At 45.8% G+C, this 19,582-nt stretch overlaps 1 protein-coding gene across 1 annotated transcript in view; it reads right to left on the bottom strand.

Annotated features, from left to right (window-relative positions):
• Positions 1–19,582, bottom strand: part of DTNB (dystrobrevin beta) — a 760,848-nt gene that overhangs the window by 55,243 nt on the left and 686,023 nt on the right.

Genomic DNA, 19,582 nt, shown 5'->3' with positions numbered 1-19,582 from the left:
TAGTAATCTATTTCAAAGGAAGGGAAACATTATTGAAAGTTGTACCCTACAAAAATCTCTTTCAAGGTAGAAAGTAGCTGACTTTAGGGACATACCATGTCAAATTACGGTATCTTAAAGGGGGCTATTTCCTTTTATTGTGTGAAATATCAATGATAGCAATTTAAACTGTATTAATGCTTGAACTGGAAGCCAATGAAGATGATATGGAAATACATTTTGAGTATTTAAAAACTACCCTAGATGCAACATTCTGGACCACTTGCAGCCTGTGTGTGTTACAGTAGTCCAGCTGTGACATAATCCACATATAGACTATTGTTTGAAAAAGCTTACTGTCAAGGAATGGACAAAGTCTTATCAACTTTAATTTAGACACATTCCTTAATACCTGTGAAATATAAAATTGTAGGCCAAAATCAGTATTCTTAATTCCCAATCTTTTTACCACTGTAGAAAACGTCACACAACTTTACTCAATATTAACAAAGATGGAAATAATCTGGACAGAAATCCTAATCATTAATATCTCAGTTTTCTGGGAATTTAATACCAGTTTACTCTCTAGAAACCAATTTAATATCTCAGTTAAACCAGAATTCATATTAGCCAGAGCTAGTTACATCTGTACATCAACTACATTTTTAATATATATATATATATATATATATATATATATATATATATATATATACATACACACACACACACACATATATATATATACACACACACATACAGCTTAAATCCTAGAATAGCAAACAACTTCCCCATGGGCTGCATATTAAAAAGAATAGGGGAAGAAGTGAATCTGGGGTACCCCACATGTCAAACTTAAAGGAACTGAACTACCCTTTATACATACTGTGGCTGATAGGGATGTGCATTTGTTTAAAACAAACGTTAACTTTGCAAAAAATATTCCCCTTTCATTTCATTTGTTGGCCTCTGAAAACAAATGAATGCCTCCTATGAATAAAACATATGTCATTACTTTCATTCGTTTTTGTTTCCCATAGAAAATTGGCTGCATTGTAAGAACAGTGCCTGCCTGCCTAAGGCTCAGGCTGGTCATGTGGGAGTCTCCATAGCCCTAATGCCTATGACTCATGTTTGAGGTCAGAGAATAACCAGGATCTGTTGTCAGGAAACCAGACTGACAAAGCAAGGGAACCTATCAGAGTGAAGCATTTTTCTAAATCAGCTAATCACTGCTCAGTCTCTTCTTATAGTACATGCAGACTTGCTCATCCTGCATTTGAATCTTTCCGCTGAAGGAGCTCTGTGTTGCACAATGTTCTGAATCAATAGTGTGCTCTTGTTCAACATTAGAAACATTCCATTCTTTTTAATCCTTTTGGCTGCTGTCATGCTATGTTCATTTGTACAGGTTTTTCATTTTTATTTAACATCTCATGGTCATTGCCACTGACCAAGAGTAAGGTTTGTCTTTTCAAGCCCCCTCTCCCCTTCTAGAGAAAGGCTGTGGTTGCAGTAGTTTAATTTAATTTTTAACTTGTTGCTGTGAACCAGTCCAGCGTAGTGCCAGCACTAGTGCTACTTTAGTAGCTAGCTGTACCGCATAGCGAAAGGCAGAAAAGCTTTTTTTTTTTTCTCTGTGTGTCTGGGTTGCCAACTTTTCCACAGACCAGGACTAGACACTCAATGACTGAGGGGGTGGGGCCCTCTTATTTGCATAAATCTGCATAAAATACAATCAAGAAATATAAAAACATCTATATAGTAAGATCATAATACAAATAGATATTTCAGAACAACTGATGAGTAGAATAAAACCAATAAATGAATGCCAAACTCCTCTTGCCTTTTTGGGCTTCTAGCTGATTTAAAACCTGCCCTAAATATACTACAGCACTTGAGCCTTTATTATATTAAAAGTATTTGCCCAACATGATTATTCCTTCATTAAATCTTGACTGAGTCTCACACTCACACGTGTATGCAGACCGAAAGGCTGGGAAAGGATGACTTCTTCCAGAAAGGGAGGGTGAGAGATAGGTTGCATTCCAAGTTGGAGTTGGAATTGCCCTAGTGCAGGGGTAGGGAACCTATGGCTCGCGAGCCAGATGTGGCTCTTTTGATGGCTGCATCTGGCTCGCAGACAAATCTTTAATAAAAAAGTAAAAATCTTAACAAAACCCCCCACCCTCCTGACGCCCCCCAAGACCTCCAAAATTAATTTACTACAACCCCCCACCCTCCTGACCCCCCCCCAAGACCTGCCAAAAGCCCCTGGAGGTCCAGCAGGGGTCCAGGAGTGGTCCGGGAGCGATCTCCTGGACTTGGGCTGTCGGCTGCCAGTAGTCAAAATGGCGCCGACGGCCCTTTGCCCTCACTATGTCACTGGGATCGACCAATGGCGGTGGTAGCCCCTGTGACATAGTAAGGGCAAAGGGCTGTCGGCTGCCAGTAATCAAAATGGCGTCGACGGCCCTTTGCCCTCACTATGTCACAGGGGCTACCGCCGCCATTGGTCGACCCCAGTGACATAGTGAGGGCAAAGGGCCGTCGGCGCCATTTTGACTACTGGCAGCCGACAGCCCAAGTCCAGGAGATCGCTCCCGGACCGCTTCCTGGACCCCCGCTGGAACACCAGGGGACTTTTGGCAGGTCTTGGAGGGGGGGGTTAGGAGGGTGGGGGATTGTAGTAAATTAATTTTGGAGGTCTTGGAGGGTGTCAGGAGGGTGGGGATTTTTGTTAGATTTTTACTTTTTTATTAAAGATTTGTCTGCGAGCCCTGGACCCCCGCTGGACCACCAGGGACTTTTGGCAGGTCTTTGGGGGGGGGCAGGAGGGGGGGGGTTGTAGTAAATTAATTTGGTAGGTCTTGTATGGCTCTCACGGAATTACATTTTAAAATATGTGGCGTTCATGGCTCTCTCAGCCAAAAAGGTTCCTGACCCCTGCTCTAGTGTGTGTATGCCTATAAGATGAAGCCTGGGGAGAGAGGTAGATGGAAGGAGGGGTATCAGTTACTCAAGGGATGTGTGTTGCTTGAGATGGGGAACTGTTCTGGAGTAACTGGGATGTTGTAGTACTCGCCCTTGGCAAAATGAGGAGACAAAGTAAATGTTAGTAGGTAGGTGTATGGCAGAGAGGAGAAGGGGTAGAAAGAGGAGCCAAGGAAGACAACTATCCAAGATGCACCTTGCCAGGCCTGGGGTGGTACCACCAATGTGCTCTATCTGGGCAAAAGTAAGGTGGAGGAGGAGGAGAGAAAGGGCTGAAAGGTAAAAAGGAAGATGGGCAAGAAAGGTGAGATCTGGTAGCAGGGGGAATGGCTGGTGTCAGGTGAGAAGGGGGCTGTCAGGTGAGAATGTCGAACGCAAGAGGCAGTGGGATAGGAGGAGATAGAAGAGGATGGGGAGGGAGGAGAAAAGTCCCTTATCCCAACAGCTTCTTCCTCCTTCAGCAAAATCCTCTTCTCTCTTCAGCCCCTCCCCACCCCCATTGCGCTTGCCCCATTCCCCTGTCATCCCCATTTAGTCCCCCATTCTCTGTCTTCTATCTCATAAGAACATAAGAAATTGCCATGCTGGGTCAGACCAAGGGTCCATCAAGCCCAACATCCTGTTTCCAAAGAAGGCCAAACCAGGCCACAAGAACCTGGCAATTACCCAAACACTAAGAAGATCCCATGTTACTGATGCAATTAAAGCAGTGGCTATTCCCTAAGTAAACTTGATTAATAGCCATTAATGGACTTCTCCTCCAAGAACTTATCCAAACCTTTTTTGAAGCCAGCTACACTACTGCACTAAACACATCCTCTGGCAACAAATTCCAGAGCTTTATTGTGCGTTGAGTGAAAAAGAATTTTCTCCGATTAGTCTTAAATGTGCTACTTGCTAACTTCATGGAATGCCCCCTAGTCCTTCTATTATTCGAAAGTGTAAATAACCGAGTCATATCTACTCGTTCAAGACCTCTCATGATCTTAAAGACCGCTTCTCTTCAGCCTCCCTTCTACTTTCCCCTATTTTATCTTCACCCCATTCCCTCTCCAGTCCTCTTGCTCCTGCTAATACCCCCACCTTCCCCACTCATTGCTCCTGCTTTGCTCCCCAGACACCAGCTCTCCTAGTTCTCCCATCCATCCATTTTCCATACCTGTGGTCCCTGAATTGATGTTTGCAATTCCAACTTGGATCGAAGACCGTGGTGCTGAGCTGGACAGCAACAGAACCCAATGTGATGATGGAAGCAGCAGGGTCCTGCCGAGTTCCACATGCAGCACGGAAAAACTAAGGCAGCAGTTCCCATGTTACACAATGTGCACTCAGGGACACAACACAACTGCCACAGCAAGAATCAGGGAAGGCTGAGATTTATCAGCAACAGCAACACCAGCAAAAAGGGTAAAGGCGTAAAATGCAATTTATTTTTTTTTTAACTTGCTTGCAGCAGAAATTACATCTTGATGTAACTTTTGTTGTAAGAAGCTGCAGGCAGGGGGAGGATCAAAGCTCACCTTGTCAATCATTCACTGGCAGCAGCTCTCTAATTGGTGGGGTAGGTGGGACTATGGCCCCAGTGGACCACCCCTTTCTGATGCTCTTGCCCTATAGGCTGTCAGCATGAGCATATGCAGAAGCCTTTTTGTTTCCTGCATGTGTCCTTCTGTACTATCTTCCCACGGCTTTTAGGAAGATATCGATCATCTCTTATCAGTGTCTGCACTTTCCTATGTAGTTGGTTTCCACACAGGCCACACTCATATTCCACGTGGGTCATTCCCATGTCTTTCACTTTCTGCTGACTTAGCTCACATCCTGCAGCTGCACCTGTCGTCACATACTGCCACACAAGCTTATAGGACACAGTTCAGTAAGCAGTTTTATACAGAAGCCATTCTGAGGGCCACAACACCCCAAATGCTCAATTCTGCTGTGACCCCAATATCGCCAGTTGGGCCACACTTAAACACTGCTGCTGCCTCCCAGGCCGGAGAAGCCATTCTGAGGGGCACAGCACACCAATGCTAAGTCCTGCTGTCTCCCCAACACTGCCAGTTTCACTATACACACACCCTGCTTCCTTCTGCCATGTCTCCAAAAACACCACTGGGCCCAACATGTACTGATACTTTCTGCCTGCCCTGCTCTTACAATCCCAGGGGCCAACATGCACTGACATTTTCTGCATGCCTTGCCCGGGTTACCAACAATGGGGCCAATATCTTTATTCAAATTTATGAATCGCCTACACCTTCTGCCTTGCTTTTACTATCATAGGAGCCAACATGCACCGACACCTTCTACCTGCCTTGCTCTGTTTACTATCGCTGGGCCAACATGCATGGACACTTTCTGCCAACCTTGCCCTATATACCATTACTGGGGTCTAACCAATCCTGAAATGTTCTCATCAAAAAGACTGGGGTCTGTCATATTCTGGTGCCTCCTGACACATCTATATCAACAACACTGGGGTCTTGTCACATCCTGCTGCCTCTTGACACATCCCAGACAACAAGATTGGGGCTTTACCCCTCCTCCCATCTCCTGACTGTCCCCATCAACACTGGAGTCTGTCACATCCTGCTGCCTCTTGACATGACCCCGACAAGACTGAGGCCTGTCACATTATGCTGCCTCCTGACACATCCCCTTCAACAACGTTGGGGTTTGTCATATTCTGCTGCCACTTGACACATCCAAGACAACAAGATTGGGGCTTTACCCCTCCTCCCATTTCCTGACTGTCCCCATCAATAACACTGGGGCCTGTCACATCCCATTGCCTCCTGACACATCCTCATCAACAACACTGGGGTCTTTCACAACCTGCTGCCTCCTGACACAGCCCCATCAACAACACTGGAGATCTGTCATATCTTGCTGCCATCTGAAATGTCCCCATCAATACTAGGGTCTTCACATCCTGCTGCCTCCTGACACGTTCCTATCAACAAGACTGGGGTCTGTCACATCATTTCCTGACACATCCCCAACAACTCAGGGGCTTCACACCTTCTCCTACCTCCTGACATATCCCTATCAACAACACTGGGTCCTGTCATATCCTGCTACCTCCTGACATCCCCAACAGCACTGGGGCGCCACAACTCCTCCTGCCTCCTGACATGTCCCCATAAATAACACTGGGGCCTGCCACATCCTACTACCTTCTGCCACTTCCCATTCCCCAACAACACTGGGGCTTCAACTCCTCCTCCAACCTCCTGACATGTCCCCATCAATTACAAGGGGGCCTGATAGCTCATCCAGCAGCAGCCTTATACTACCATACCCCCAACACCAAAAGCATAGGGGTCTGGCAGCACATCCAGAGGCAGGCTTACACCTCTGTACCCCAACACCAATGGCACAGGGGTTTGGCAGCACATCCAACAGCAGCATTACATTGCCATACACCTCACACAACCACAGGGGTATGATGCATCCTTATTCTGCCTGCCACATTCCAAGCACCACCAGCAGTTCATGACTCCACTGAGTTCCTCTGCCTGCTATGGTCCAAACACCTCTGCAGGGTCATGACTCCATTGAGTTCCTCTGCCTGCTTAGCCCCAACAATTGTTTGAGGCAAAGCAGGCAGGCAGGGGAAGTCAGAGGAGACAGGCCTTTGTGAATTCGCCTGGCCTAACCTATCCTTCATAAATCTGTCTTATTCCAAATATAACCACAGTAGCCTGACATTTTCTGGTACAGAATGCCATGTTCCATCCATAAACCCAGTGACCTGGCACTTCCAGCTGTGGCATGTCATGCTCCACCATATCCACTGAGGCCTAATGTATCCTGCACAAGCTTGTCTTGCTCCAACTGTGGCTTGACACTTGCTGGTAGAGAATACCATGCCAACCATAACCACAGTGGCCTGACATTTCCAGCTTTGGCATGTCATGCTCCATCGTATCCACTGAGGCCGAACGTATCCTATATAAGCCTGTCTTGATCCAAACATAGTCACTGCAGTCTGACACTTTAAGCTGAAGCATGCCATGCTCCAACCATAATCGCATTCCAGTTGTGGCATGCCACGAGCCACCATATCCGAGGCATAACGCATCCTGCATAAGCCTGTTGTTGTGTTTATGGCATTGTGGACGCTTAGTCGCTGTGGAGATGACTCCACCCATGGGGAGTGGCCCTGTGGGAACCACAGCGATAGGCTACACTCAGATAGCAGACACGGAATGAATGGAAGGCTTTATTGTACTGCTGTAGATAGATGGTATGAAGCAGGTCCGCGAGGTGCCACTGAGGTCCGCAAAGTGCCAATACGTTCAACAGTCTCAGATGTAGAATCTCACCCAGATGTTCAAGAGAGGTGGGGACCCGCGCTGCGGGTAACGCTGAGCCTGGTGGGTGGAGTTGGAGCACCGGATCGTAGAGGTACTCACAGGAGTGTAGGCGTCTTCCTGGTAGTGAGATGGTGGGACCGAAGGTCCGTGGTACAGGATACATAGACTGGTAGGCCCTCGAGGAGCGAGTACCTGATAGTCTGGAGATCCTGAAAAGAATAAGGGAGAGAGACCCCTGAGGAGCAGTTGTCTCAGTTAGTAGAGGCCCCAAAGGGCGATGGAAGTGAGAGACCCCTGAGGAGCTGGTGTCTTGAGCTTCTAAAGGAGCGAGGCACTTGGAAAGCAGAGCAGCGTCTAAGCGTGCAGCTTAGAGCGGTCAGAGTAGCTTAAACCGAAGCCCTTGCTAACTCAAAGGTGGTAGCGAAGCAGAGGCTTTAAATACCAGGAGGTATTGATGTCATGCGGTGGGGACGCCTCAGAGGTTCCCGCTATGACTTGTATTTGAGCGTAGGAGATGTGCGCGCGCGTGCCCTAGGAGGCCACGGGAGTGGGCATGGTGGACTGGAACGCCCATGCTAAGCTGGAGACGCCGAGGCCCTTGGCACCGGAAGCAGCCATCCTGCCCAAGGAGGAGGAAAAGGGAAGAAAAGAGGTAAGGCAGAGCGGTCGCAGCCGTCTGCGACTGACAGACGCAACACCTGTCTTGCTCTAACCAAACCACTGTGGCCTGATACTTCCTGGTACAGAATGCCATGCTCCAACCATAACCACTGTGGTTGGCTTGACACTTCTAGCTGCAGGATGCCATGCTCCAACCACCATATCAAAATTGTCTTAGAGAAGCTCAGGATCCTTAATATTTTCCAAAAAAAAAAAATCCAAACTTTGTAGTCCCTAAGAATGCTACATTTTCTACCTGCATAGGTATTTTACAGATGCTGTATGGACCCTACACTGACAACACCACACCTTTGTAGGTGTTACAGCTTCATTTCTCATGGCGTTGGCTCTGCTCCTACCATTACAGTTTTTAAAAATTATTTACCAACACCATTCTGCCGCCACTGCTCCTAGCCATTTTTGCCACATTGCGGTTCCTGCTTCTCCACTCTTCTGTGCATGTGCCTTTGGGGCTGTTACATCTACTGTTCTTGCTGCGTTGCTCTTCTCCTACCATTCCAGTTCTTAAGATATAGCAACAGCATTGCTACCACTGCCATTCCATGCCAGTCTTGTTAACAATGTTTCCTCCTCTGTGTTCAAGATTCTTGCCAAATCCCCTTCCCCTACAGTACTTGCCCACTTTCCAGCTTGCCCTAGCCATATATTGCTTTGCAAATTTACAGACACGCTTCTCAGGCTTTTCATACCATTCTTCTTCTATGGTACCTTCTTGTCATTTCTTAATCTTACCATGGCTATGCATTTTTCTATCACACAAAAATACCCACGCACACACAGTGTACTCCAATACACCACAAATGTGAACAATAACCAAAGAATAAATGTATTGGTCACTTTTTTACAGAAAGCACTCTGTCGCCAAAATTACTAATGTAAGACCCTCTATTCACGAGTAAAGCATATAAATTATCTTCTCCATAGGGGTCTAATTATCTTCTCCATAGGGGTCTAATTTACTTTTAATAAATCCTGCAAAACTTTTGCTTAATTTTTCTTAATTTTCTTAAAAAGTTGATACGAAAATTATAGGGAAACTCCCCATTAATACTGAATGACTAATCAAGAAAGGATACTCATCCACAATAATGAAGTCCCATAAGTCCCGACATGGCCATGTTTCAGACCATAGTCCTGCGTCAGGGGAAATCACGGGTCATCAAATCGATAGCCTTTTCGATAGAGTTGATGCGGCGAATTCAACTGCGAGAATACTCTTTAAATGCGGGTTCACATTTTACCCGCGTCGTTTGGTAAAATGTGAACCCGCATTTAAAGAGTATTCTCGCAGTTGAATTCGCCGCATCAACTCTATCGAAAAGGCTATCGATTTGATGACCCGTGATTTCCCCTGACGCAGGACTACGGTCCGAAACATGGCCATGTCGGGACTTATGGGACTTCATTATTGTGGATGAGTATCCTTTCTTGATTAGTCATTCAGTATTAATGGGGAGTTTCCCTATAATTTTCGTATCAACTTTTTAAGAAAATTAAGAAAAATTAAGCAAAAGTTTTGCAGGATTTATTAAAAGTAAATTAGACCCCTATGGTAAACGAGAAGATAATTTATATGCTTTACTCGTGAATAGAGGGTCTTACATTAGTAATTTTGGCGACAGAGTGCTTTCTGTAAAAAAGTGACCAATACATTTATGCATTTTTCTACACACTTGCTGCATTCCTCCTCCTCTGGCATCTCCCATGCTACTCTACCTTAATGCTATGCCACTCATCTTACACATTCTTCTCCTAGTGCTGTTCAACCTTGCTGTCATATGCCTATTTTATATCTTGGTATTCTTAACTTCTTTCTGCCACTGTACCTTCATCGCATATTCCAGCTTTCATACTTTAAGGTCTTCTTGCCAATATGAGGTGCCCTTGTGCATATCTCCTGTGCTTTTGAAATCTTGAAACCACTCTGATTCTTCTTGGTCCCTTTACCTGTACCTTGGGATATTTCCTGCCATGTTTTCTGCTTCATTCCACCTTCAGCGTGCCTTAGGGTACTGATGCCACTTTCAATGCCATTTTGCCTCTCATAATGCCATCAAGTGTTCATGTCACTATTGCTGGTGTCCTCTTTTTCTACCTTGGGATGTTCTCTCTCTTCTTGCTGCTTCTTTGCTCCTTTCACAGTATTTTGGAGAACTCCTGCCAATGCTGGAAGGAGCCTGGTACTCCTTTGCAGAGCCTTATGTTACTTTATGCCACCTTTTTGATTCCACTTTGCTACTGTCTGTCTAAGTACCTTGCAGTTTTCCTCTTTTGATGTTTTCTTGTCACAAGTTTCATTATAACTGATAAGAAAATCACTATTCTGGAGTCCAGAATAGACTGCAATGCTTCCCCCATGGCAAATGAATAAATTAATGAAAAGAACAAACATTTTTTTTGTATTGAAACTAATGAAAAATATTTGGGCCCCAACGAAACAAATGAACGAACTGAATCAAATTGTTTTCTTCTGCACATCCCTAGCAGTTGATTTTTCTGTAAGAAATGAGGCAATTCATTGAATTACTTGACCAAAATGCTTATATCTCTCAAAAATAATGGAGTGATCCACCAAATCAAAAACTGAGGTTAGATCAATAGCATTTGTTCTCCTTTATTCACCAATCATAACACATCTTCAATTTAGCAAAACCATCATGGAAACGTGCTCAATATAGATCAAAATCTCAAAATCTTTCTAGAAGAGCTGACGGGTCACTATGCTCTCAAGAAATTTTGCCAGAAAAGAAAAAAGCTTGGACATATTGAAATATCTAATGTTTGGTTTTTCAAAACTGGGTTTATGATTGGTTACTAAAAGGGTCATGAATAGGAGATACTTGATTATGAACACTGAGGTGCTATACTGAAAAATTAAATTTCAGATCAATATTAGATCAAATGAGCTAAGAATATTGCCAAGGAAAGGAGTGTGGTGTTGGCACTTTATAATACATAATATGCTGTAGCAGCCACAAATGGAAACCATCCTTCTAAACAATAAGTAAATGTGAAAACAATATACCCTGGTATTCATTCATTATGAAGGCCATTTTCAAAAGGTTTTACGCATGTAAATGGACTTTGTGTGAGTAATTGGGCTTTTGAAAATTGCTTTTAAGTGCTTAACTCCTTTGAAACTTCACTGAATTATCAAAAGGTTTTATGCGCATAAATGGCCTTTAGAAAATTGTTAAGATACATGCTACTTTTATGCATGTAACTCCTTTGAAAATCGTTTTCTGAGAAGTTTGTAGAGTCCACATTTACAATATCCACAGGCACTTTTATCCCAAGGACCCAGAAAGCAAATCAGAAGCCGATCCAAGGTTGCTGTGTAGCAGTAAAGAAAGTGGAGATCTGTGTATAAGAAAGCCCTTTATTGAAAATAGCCCGACTCTGGCCGAGTTTCGCTCTTTGGTTGAGAGCTACCTCAGGGGCAACTAAAATCAAATTAAATATAAAATTAAAACACACATACAACAGGTGTTTCAATTTTTTATTATATAGTTCCCTGTTTTGTTTCCATATTTCAGACTTACAACAAGTTGTGCTCTCCAGTACATTCATGACACGATTTACCATTTGCTGTTTGTCACTATTTGATATTTGTACACACATTCTTATTTTCCGTTTTTCAGTTAGTACTCTGCAATCTGTGCTCCTCTGTGTACCAGTATGATGTCATCACACATACATGTCTTATGTTTTAATTTGTTTGTGAAGTTTATACATCCATGTATGTCGTCTATTTGATTTTCACCTGTTGCTGTATGTGTGTTTTAATTTTATATTTAATTTGATTTTAGTTGCCACTGAGGCAGCTCTCGACCAAAGAGCGAAACTCGGCCAGAGTCAGGCTATTTTCAGTAAAGAGCTTTCTTATACACCAATCTCCACCTTCTTTACTTTTATCTCAAGTACACTGCAGCAAATTTTCAAAGGGACACCATGTATGGGCTCCCCTTTGAAAATTAGCAAGCACTAAGTATGCATATTAAAAATTATGCCTAATATTTGTTTAGCTAGTTGGAGGGAGGAGTAAAATAGCGCACACACTTTTGAAGATGCCAAAATATTCATGCTATTTTATTCCCCTGACCTTAACATGCCTATTGAAACTCCTGTTTTTAACCTTGCTAAAAGTATATGCATGATGAAAACCAGCATATAATTTTAGCTGGTCATCTGAAGGCAATTTTCAGCCAAGCTTTTTTAACTAGGTGAATGGCTTTGAAAGTTTACTTTCTCATATATAATTTAGAAGATATTTCTTTCTGTATTGTATATTATGAGGTCCTTAATCGAACACCATTTAGACAAATAACATAATTATCCATCTAAATGGCTTACCCGGCTCCAGGAGCGGCAGAAGGTGTTCTGGGGATGAGTGGAGTTAGCCAGATAAGTTAACTGGCTAACTCTAATATTCGGAGTTAATTGATTAGCTTATCCGGATAACTATGGTTTGGTTGCAGGGCTGTCTTCAAGTTAGTCAGTTATATGTAATTGGCTAACTTTAAGTTAGCCAGGTATATTCAGCAGTGCGGCTAGTTAGCCGGCTGAATATGGAACCCCATCTATCCCTCTAACATATTTATGGCCCTATTTACCAAAATGAGATTGTGTGCTAATGCACATTGTCGCGTTATTATATTTTGGTAAATAGGTCCCTTTGAGCTTTGTGAGTTTTACATTTGTCTACAAAGTCTTGGTTTTCAGAATTTTGTACAACTTTTTTTGTTTTTGGCAATAGAGTACATTTTGTTGATATTACAAATCTAGTTTAAATGAAAACATAAGGAGGTGAAAGCAAGTGTTGCTTACCTGTAACACGTGTTCTCACAGGACAGCAGGATGTTAGCCCTCACATATGGGTGACATCATCAGGATGGAGCCCAATCACGGAAAACGTCTGTCAAAGTTTTCAGAACTTTGACTGGCCCCTACTGGGCATGCCCAGCATGGCACTAACCCCACAGCCAGCAGGGGTCCCCTTTCAGTCTTATTTTATAGCTACAGGCAGTGCCGAAAAAATAAAACAATAAAGCATTACGAACCCAACACCGCGGGGCTGCGGGCGGGTTTCGTGAGAACTAACATCCTGCTGTCCTGTGAGAACACCTGTTACAGGTAAGCAACACTTGCTTTCTCACAGGACAAGCAGGATGGTAGTCCTCACATATGGGTGAGTACTGAGCTGAGGATGTCCGAACATGCACCAAATGTACCCAACGGTGTGCAACAGGCACATTAACTGGGGTAGAATTCGGTAGAGGGCATCCGCACCCCACCGGGCAGGCGGAAAGGTGTTGGTACGTCACACGTTGGAAACAGGTTACGCAGGACAGATTGACCGAAGATGGAATCTTGTCTTCCGGCTTTGTCCAAGCAATAGTGGGCTGCAAAAGTGTGGAGTGAGCTCCAGGTGGCAGCCCTGCAAATGTCAGGAAGTGGCACCGATTGTAGGTGTGCTACTGAAGTCGCCATGGCCCTCACAGAGTGTGCTTTAACACGGTCTTGAAAAGGAATGCCTGCTTGCTGATAGCAAAAAGATATGCAGTCCGCCAACCAGGAGGAAAGAGTCTGTTTACCCACAAGCTGCCCTAATTTGTTAGGATGGAAGGAGACGAATAACCGAGTGCTCTTCCTGTGGGGAACTGTACGGTCTAGGTAGAACGCTAGAGCCCGTTTACAGTCGAGGGTATGCAGAGCCTGTTCCCCTGGATTGGAGTGGGGCCTGGGAAAGAAAATAGGTAGTATGATGGATTGATTAATGTGAAACTCCGAAACTACCTTAGGCAAGAACTTAGGGTGAGTGCGGAGTACCGCCCGGTCCTGCAGGAGTTTAGTGTAAGGTGGATAGGTAACTAGGGCCTGTAACTCACTAACTCTGCGAGCTGAAGTGATGGCTAAAAGGAAAATCACCTTCCATGTGAGAAATTTAGGTCACAGGAGTGAAGAGGTTCAAATGGAGGTTTCATGAGCCGACCAAGAACAAATTAAGGTCCCAAGAAGGGGCCGGAGGACGTAAGAGTGGCTTGATATGGAGCACGCCTTTAAGAAAACGTGTTACGAGGGGTTGCACCAATATAGGGGCATCCCCGACACCTTTATGGAAAGCGGCTACCGCACTGATATGCATTCTTATTGAGGAAGTCTTTAGACCGGATTCCGATAAATGCCAGAGATAGTCCAAAAATCTCGGGATTGGACAGGAAAAGGGATCAAGGGACTGTGAAGAAACCCTGATGTATACCTTTTCCACTTATAGGAATAAGACTTTCTTGTGGAAGGCTTCCGTGAAGCAATGAGGACTCGAGAAACTGAATCTGAAAGGTTAAGTGGTTGAAGGATCAACCTTTCAACATCCATGCCGTCAGGAACAAGGCTTGAAGATTGGGATGGCGTAGACATCCGTCGTTCTGAGTGATCAGAAGCGGATCCTTTCCCAAGGGAATGTGCCTGCGGATGGAGAGATCCTGGAGTATTGGAAACCACACTTGGCGTGGCCAGTGAGGTGCTATCAGGATCATGGTTCCTTTGTCCTGACTGAGCTTCACGAGAGTTTGAGAGAAGAGGAAGTGGAGGGAATGCATAAAGCAGCCCGGCTGCCCACGAGAGGGAGAATGCATCTCTGGGCTGCGAGCGCTCACTCCGAATGAGGGAGCAGTAATTGTCTACTTTGTGGTTCTGAGGGGACGCAAAGAGGTCTATTTGGGGATAACCCCAGTGTTGGAAGAGAGAGGTCGCTACAGAGGGACTGAGCGACCACTCGTGTGGTTGGAAGACACGACTCAGTTTGTCCACCAAAACATTGTCCACTCCCGGCAGGTAGGTTGCCCTGAGGTACATCGAGTGGGAGAGCGCTTCCGCCCAAATCTGAGCGGCCTCCTGACACAGCAGGAAGGAGCCTGTGCCTCCCTGTTTGTGTATGTACCACATGGCCACCTGGTTGTCCGTCTGAATCAGGATGACGTGATTTGATAGGTAGTCCTGAAAAGCTCTGAGAGCATATCGCATTGCTCGAAGCTCCAGGAAATTTATCTGGTGTTTGGATTCCTCTTGAGACCAAGATCCTTGTGTCTGTAGATCGTTTACATGAGCTACCCAGCCGAGGTTGGAAGCGTCGGTGGTGAGAATGAGTTGAGGATCTGGTAGATGAAAAGGTAGTCCCTGGAGGAGATTTTTCTGATCTTTCCACCAGGCGAGAGACAGACGGAGTGCGTCGGTGATGTGGACAATGGTTGAGAGAGGCTGAGTCGCTTGAGTCCATTGTGACCGTAAAGTCCAATGCATGACTCTCATGGCCAGATGGGCCATTGGAGTGAGATGGACTGAGGACGCCATGTGTCCGAGAAGGACAAGGAATTGCCGAGAAGTCGCTATGTACTGAGACTGCAACTGGTGAGCGAGAGACATGAGGGTTTGAACTCGTTGTTGAGGTAGGAAGGCTTTTGCCTGTAAAGTGTCCAAGTCTGCCCCAATGAAAGACAAGGTTTGAGATGGGACTAAATAGGATTTCTCGCAATTGATGAGAAATCCTAGAGAAATTAGAGTGTGTAGGGTCAAATTCAGGGATGATCGAGCTGCTTGCTGGGTTGGGCTCTGATTAACCAGTCGTCTAAATAGGGTAGACGTAAACACCTTCTTTCCGGAGGAAGGCTGCGACAACTACGAGATATTTGGTAAAGACTTGTGGAGCTGATGCTAGGCCGAATGGAAGCACCCGGTATTGATAGTGGTTTGGGCCTACTAAAAACCGGAGGTACTTGCGATGAGCTGGAGCTATCGAAATGTGGGTGTATGCGTCCTGGAGGTCTAGAGAGCAGAACCAGTCTCCTCTTTGTAGAAGAGGTAGAAGTGAGCCCAAGGTTACCATTTTGAACTTTTCCTGCTGGAGGTACTTGTTGAGGGCACGTAGGTCCAGAATTGGACGAAGGCCCCCGGATTTTTTGGGGATCAAAAAGTACCGGGAATAGAACCCTAAGCCTTGCTGCGAAAGAGGAACGGGTTCTATTGCTCTTAACTGGAGAAGAAGGGAGACCTCCTGCTCCAGAAGGACAGAGTGGTCGGATACTCCCCACACTTGTAGTGGCGGGGAGTCCAATGGGACAGCAAGAAAATTCAGATGGTAACCCTGAGCAATGATTGCCAGCACCCATTGGTCGGTTGTGATGGTTTGCCACATTCCAGGAAAGTGGCATAGTCGACCTCCCACTGGTATGCCTGGCAGAGGGATCAGGCTGCTGCTCTCGAAGTGAAAGTCAAAAGCCTGAAGCAGGCCCCGGTTGGGGAGCTGCTTGTGACTTTTGCTTGCGAGGCAGGGATTTATGATAGGTCCTCGTCACTCGGGTCCTTGGTGGAGGATAGTACTTCCTTGGCCGGAAGAAAGACTTCTTAGGGTCCTTCTTGGAGGGCTGTCTAGACGGGAAGTCAGAAGGTATCGATGAGAGCTGTTTGAGGGTCTCATGATGATCCTTTAACTCAGCCACTATTTGCTGAATCTGTTCACCGAATAGATTGTCACCAATACAGGGCAGGTCGGAGAGCCTGTCTTGTAATTCTGGGCGAAGGTCTGAAGACTTGAGCCAGTGCCGAAATGGGAGTCGCAGACACTCTAGTGGAGGTGTCGAAGATATCGTAAGCTGTTCTTATTTCATGTTTCCCTGCTTCAAAGCCCTTGTTGACAAGAGTTTGAAGATGTTCTTGGAATTGGTCAGGCAGGGTTTCAGAGAAGTCCTGTATCTGTTTGAAAATTACCCTATTGCATTGGGTCATATATAGCTGGTAAGCAGCAATTCTAGAGATGAGCATGGCCCCTTGGAACACTCGTCGACCAATATTGTCTAGGAACTTGTGTTCCTTGACAGGAGGGATAGAGGAGTATGGCTTCGTTCTTTTTGCCTTCTTCTGAGCTGACTCTACCACAACTGAGTGGTGGTCAAGCTGAGACTTTTGAAAGCCAGGGGCTGACTGTACTAGATAAGTAGTGTCAGCCTTCCTGTGTACTGGGGCTACGGATCCAGGATTTTCCCAATTCTTTTTAAGGAGATCAAGAAGAACTTGATGAATGGGAATAGAAGTGATCACTTTAGGGGCATCCAGGAATTTGAGAAGCTCCATCATCTGGTGCCTATCATCTTGTTCCGTCTGAAGTTGAAAAGGGACCATCTCAGACATTTCCTTCACAAAATTAATGAAAGACAGGTCCTCTGGAGGAGAACGCTTTCTACTTTCAGTAGGAGAAGGAGGTGAAGGTAAGTCATCGGTGTCTGTGGAGGTATCATCACCCCAAGAGTCATAAGGATCAGAAGGCTGACCTGTAGGATGAGAGGGTGGTTGGATACCCGAAGGGCCCGGCTGAGGCTCCGAGAAAATCGAAGGAATCGCCAAGGGCACCTTGGGGGGCATTGGTGCTGGCATCGAAGGCATCGGTGGCGCATCGCCCCCGATGAGTGAATTGGTGGCGAGGGACGGCATGGCATCGATGGCTGAGGCACTATCCCCGAAGGAGGAATGCGGAACGGTGTTTCTCCTCCCGATGAAGCAGTCATCGGGGAGGGTACCGGAGCCATCGGAGACCCGGGAAGCACCGGAAGGGCAGTCATGCGCGCCTCCATCCGGGAAAGCAGCGGTGCCAGCGCTGCTGGAATCGGGTCAGTAACCGGTTCCACTCTCGGTGCCGGTGCCGGAGGGACCTGGAGTCGTTGCATCGCTTTGTCGATGGCCTCCTGGACCAGCCGGTCCAATTCTTCCCGGAGACCTGGGGCAATGAGCTCTGGCTCCGTGACGGAAGAGGGAGGCTGAGGCACAGTCGGAGGGACCACCTTTACAGGCGGAATCGTGACTCCCAAACCCCGATCGGGTGAGGGTGACCTCGATGTCCCGGTCGCAGGAGTGGTCGGTGCAGCTCCTGGACGGGGCTTCTTCAACGGTGGCTCGGACGGTGGCAAGGTCGATGATTTCGCTCCCTCGACGGTCCGAGACCTATGATGCCGATGGCGATGCTTCTCCCTACGATCTTCTCGATCTTGAGGGGGAGGTACGGGAGTCGATGGCCGTGAAGACGTCGATGGCGGGTGGTCACCGGATGGTTGTCGATGGACCGACTTAGACGGTGCCGGTTCCGAGGACGTCGATGTGATGGACGGCGTCGGGGTGTGAGCACGGAGGAAGAGTCCCATCTCTATTCTGGCTTTGCGACCCTTAGGTGTCATGAGGGCACACTTGGTGCAAGTTAGGACATCATGCTCATGGCCTAGACACAAAACACAGACTCCATGAGGGTCTGTGATAGACATGGTGGGAGTACAGTCTGGGCACCGACGAAACCCCTACGCCATGGAAAAAACTGAGCCGCGGTATGGTCGACGGCCAGTAGGCCGCGAGGGCCAAACTCGACGGTAACAGACGAAAAACGGTGAAAAAACTTACCAGAGTACCGCGGTCGAAGAAAGCTAGAGGGGGGGACCCCTGTGGGGCGAAGTATTTTTAATTAATTCCGTTAGGAAAATTCCTGTCAGGAATCAGTTCAGAGCTCCTAAACCGCGAGGCTACTGCTGCGCGGAAAAAAGAAGACTGAAGGGGGACCCCTGTTGGCTGCAGGGTTAGTGCCAAGCTGGGCATGCCCAGTAGGGGCCAGTCAAAGTTCTGGAAACTTTGACAGAAGTTTTCCGTGATTGGGCTCCATCCTGATGATGTCACCCATATGTGAGGACTACCATCCTGCTTGTCCTGTGAGAAATTAAATTAATTTCAACAAAACTTGCTCACTAGCAAAGAAACATTTTTCAAAATCAAACATGAAGCAAGCAGGAGCAAACAGATCCTCATGGAAAGGGATTAAATGCATACAGAATCATAAAAATCAGAGGATCATAACATCAGATCATCATAATGCAATAAAGATGATTAGATGAATCCCAGTACTTCCTCACAGGGATATTTTCCTGTTTACCTAGTAACATAATATAGTAATATAAATTGCAGATAAAGACCAAAATGGTCCATCCACTTTGCCTAGAGCTGTTTAAGGTTGTAACTGCCATTCTGTGCAGGCTACCCCAATACATTCCTGGAAGCACAAAGCAAGGGAGAAGTGAACTGCCGCTCTCTGTACAGGTTAATTCAGTTTCCCAACCCTTTTCTGGAGGCATACCTATCCACTTGGGTTTTCAGGATTGGCACAATGAACGAACATGATATAGATAGTTCTTTTTCACTCAACGCACAATTAAACTCTGGAATTTGTTGCCAGAAGATGTGGTTAGTGTAGTAAGTATAGCTGGGTTTAAAAAAGGATTGGATAAGTTCTTGGAGGAGAAGTCCATTACCTGCTATTAATTAAGTTGACTTAGATAATAACCATCGCTATTACTAGCAACGGTAACATGGAATAGACTTAGTTTTTGGGTACTTGCCAGGTTCTTATGGCCTGGATTGGCTACTGTTGGAGACGGGATGCTGGGCTTGATGGACCCTTGGTCTGACCCAATGTGGCATGTTCTATCACATGCATATTCATCTTGGACATCCTGAAAATCCAATTGGTTAGGTATGCCCCCAGGAGTAGGTTGGGAAACACTGAGATTACTAATGCTACATTA

The sequence above is a fragment of the Rhinatrema bivittatum genome, chromosome 3 (genome assembly GCF_901001135.1).
Source record: "Rhinatrema bivittatum chromosome 3, aRhiBiv1.1, whole genome shotgun sequence".
NCBI lineage: Eukaryota > Metazoa > Chordata > Amphibia > Gymnophiona > Rhinatrematidae > Rhinatrema > Rhinatrema bivittatum.
This window is presented reverse-complemented; position numbering and strand designations above follow the sequence as displayed.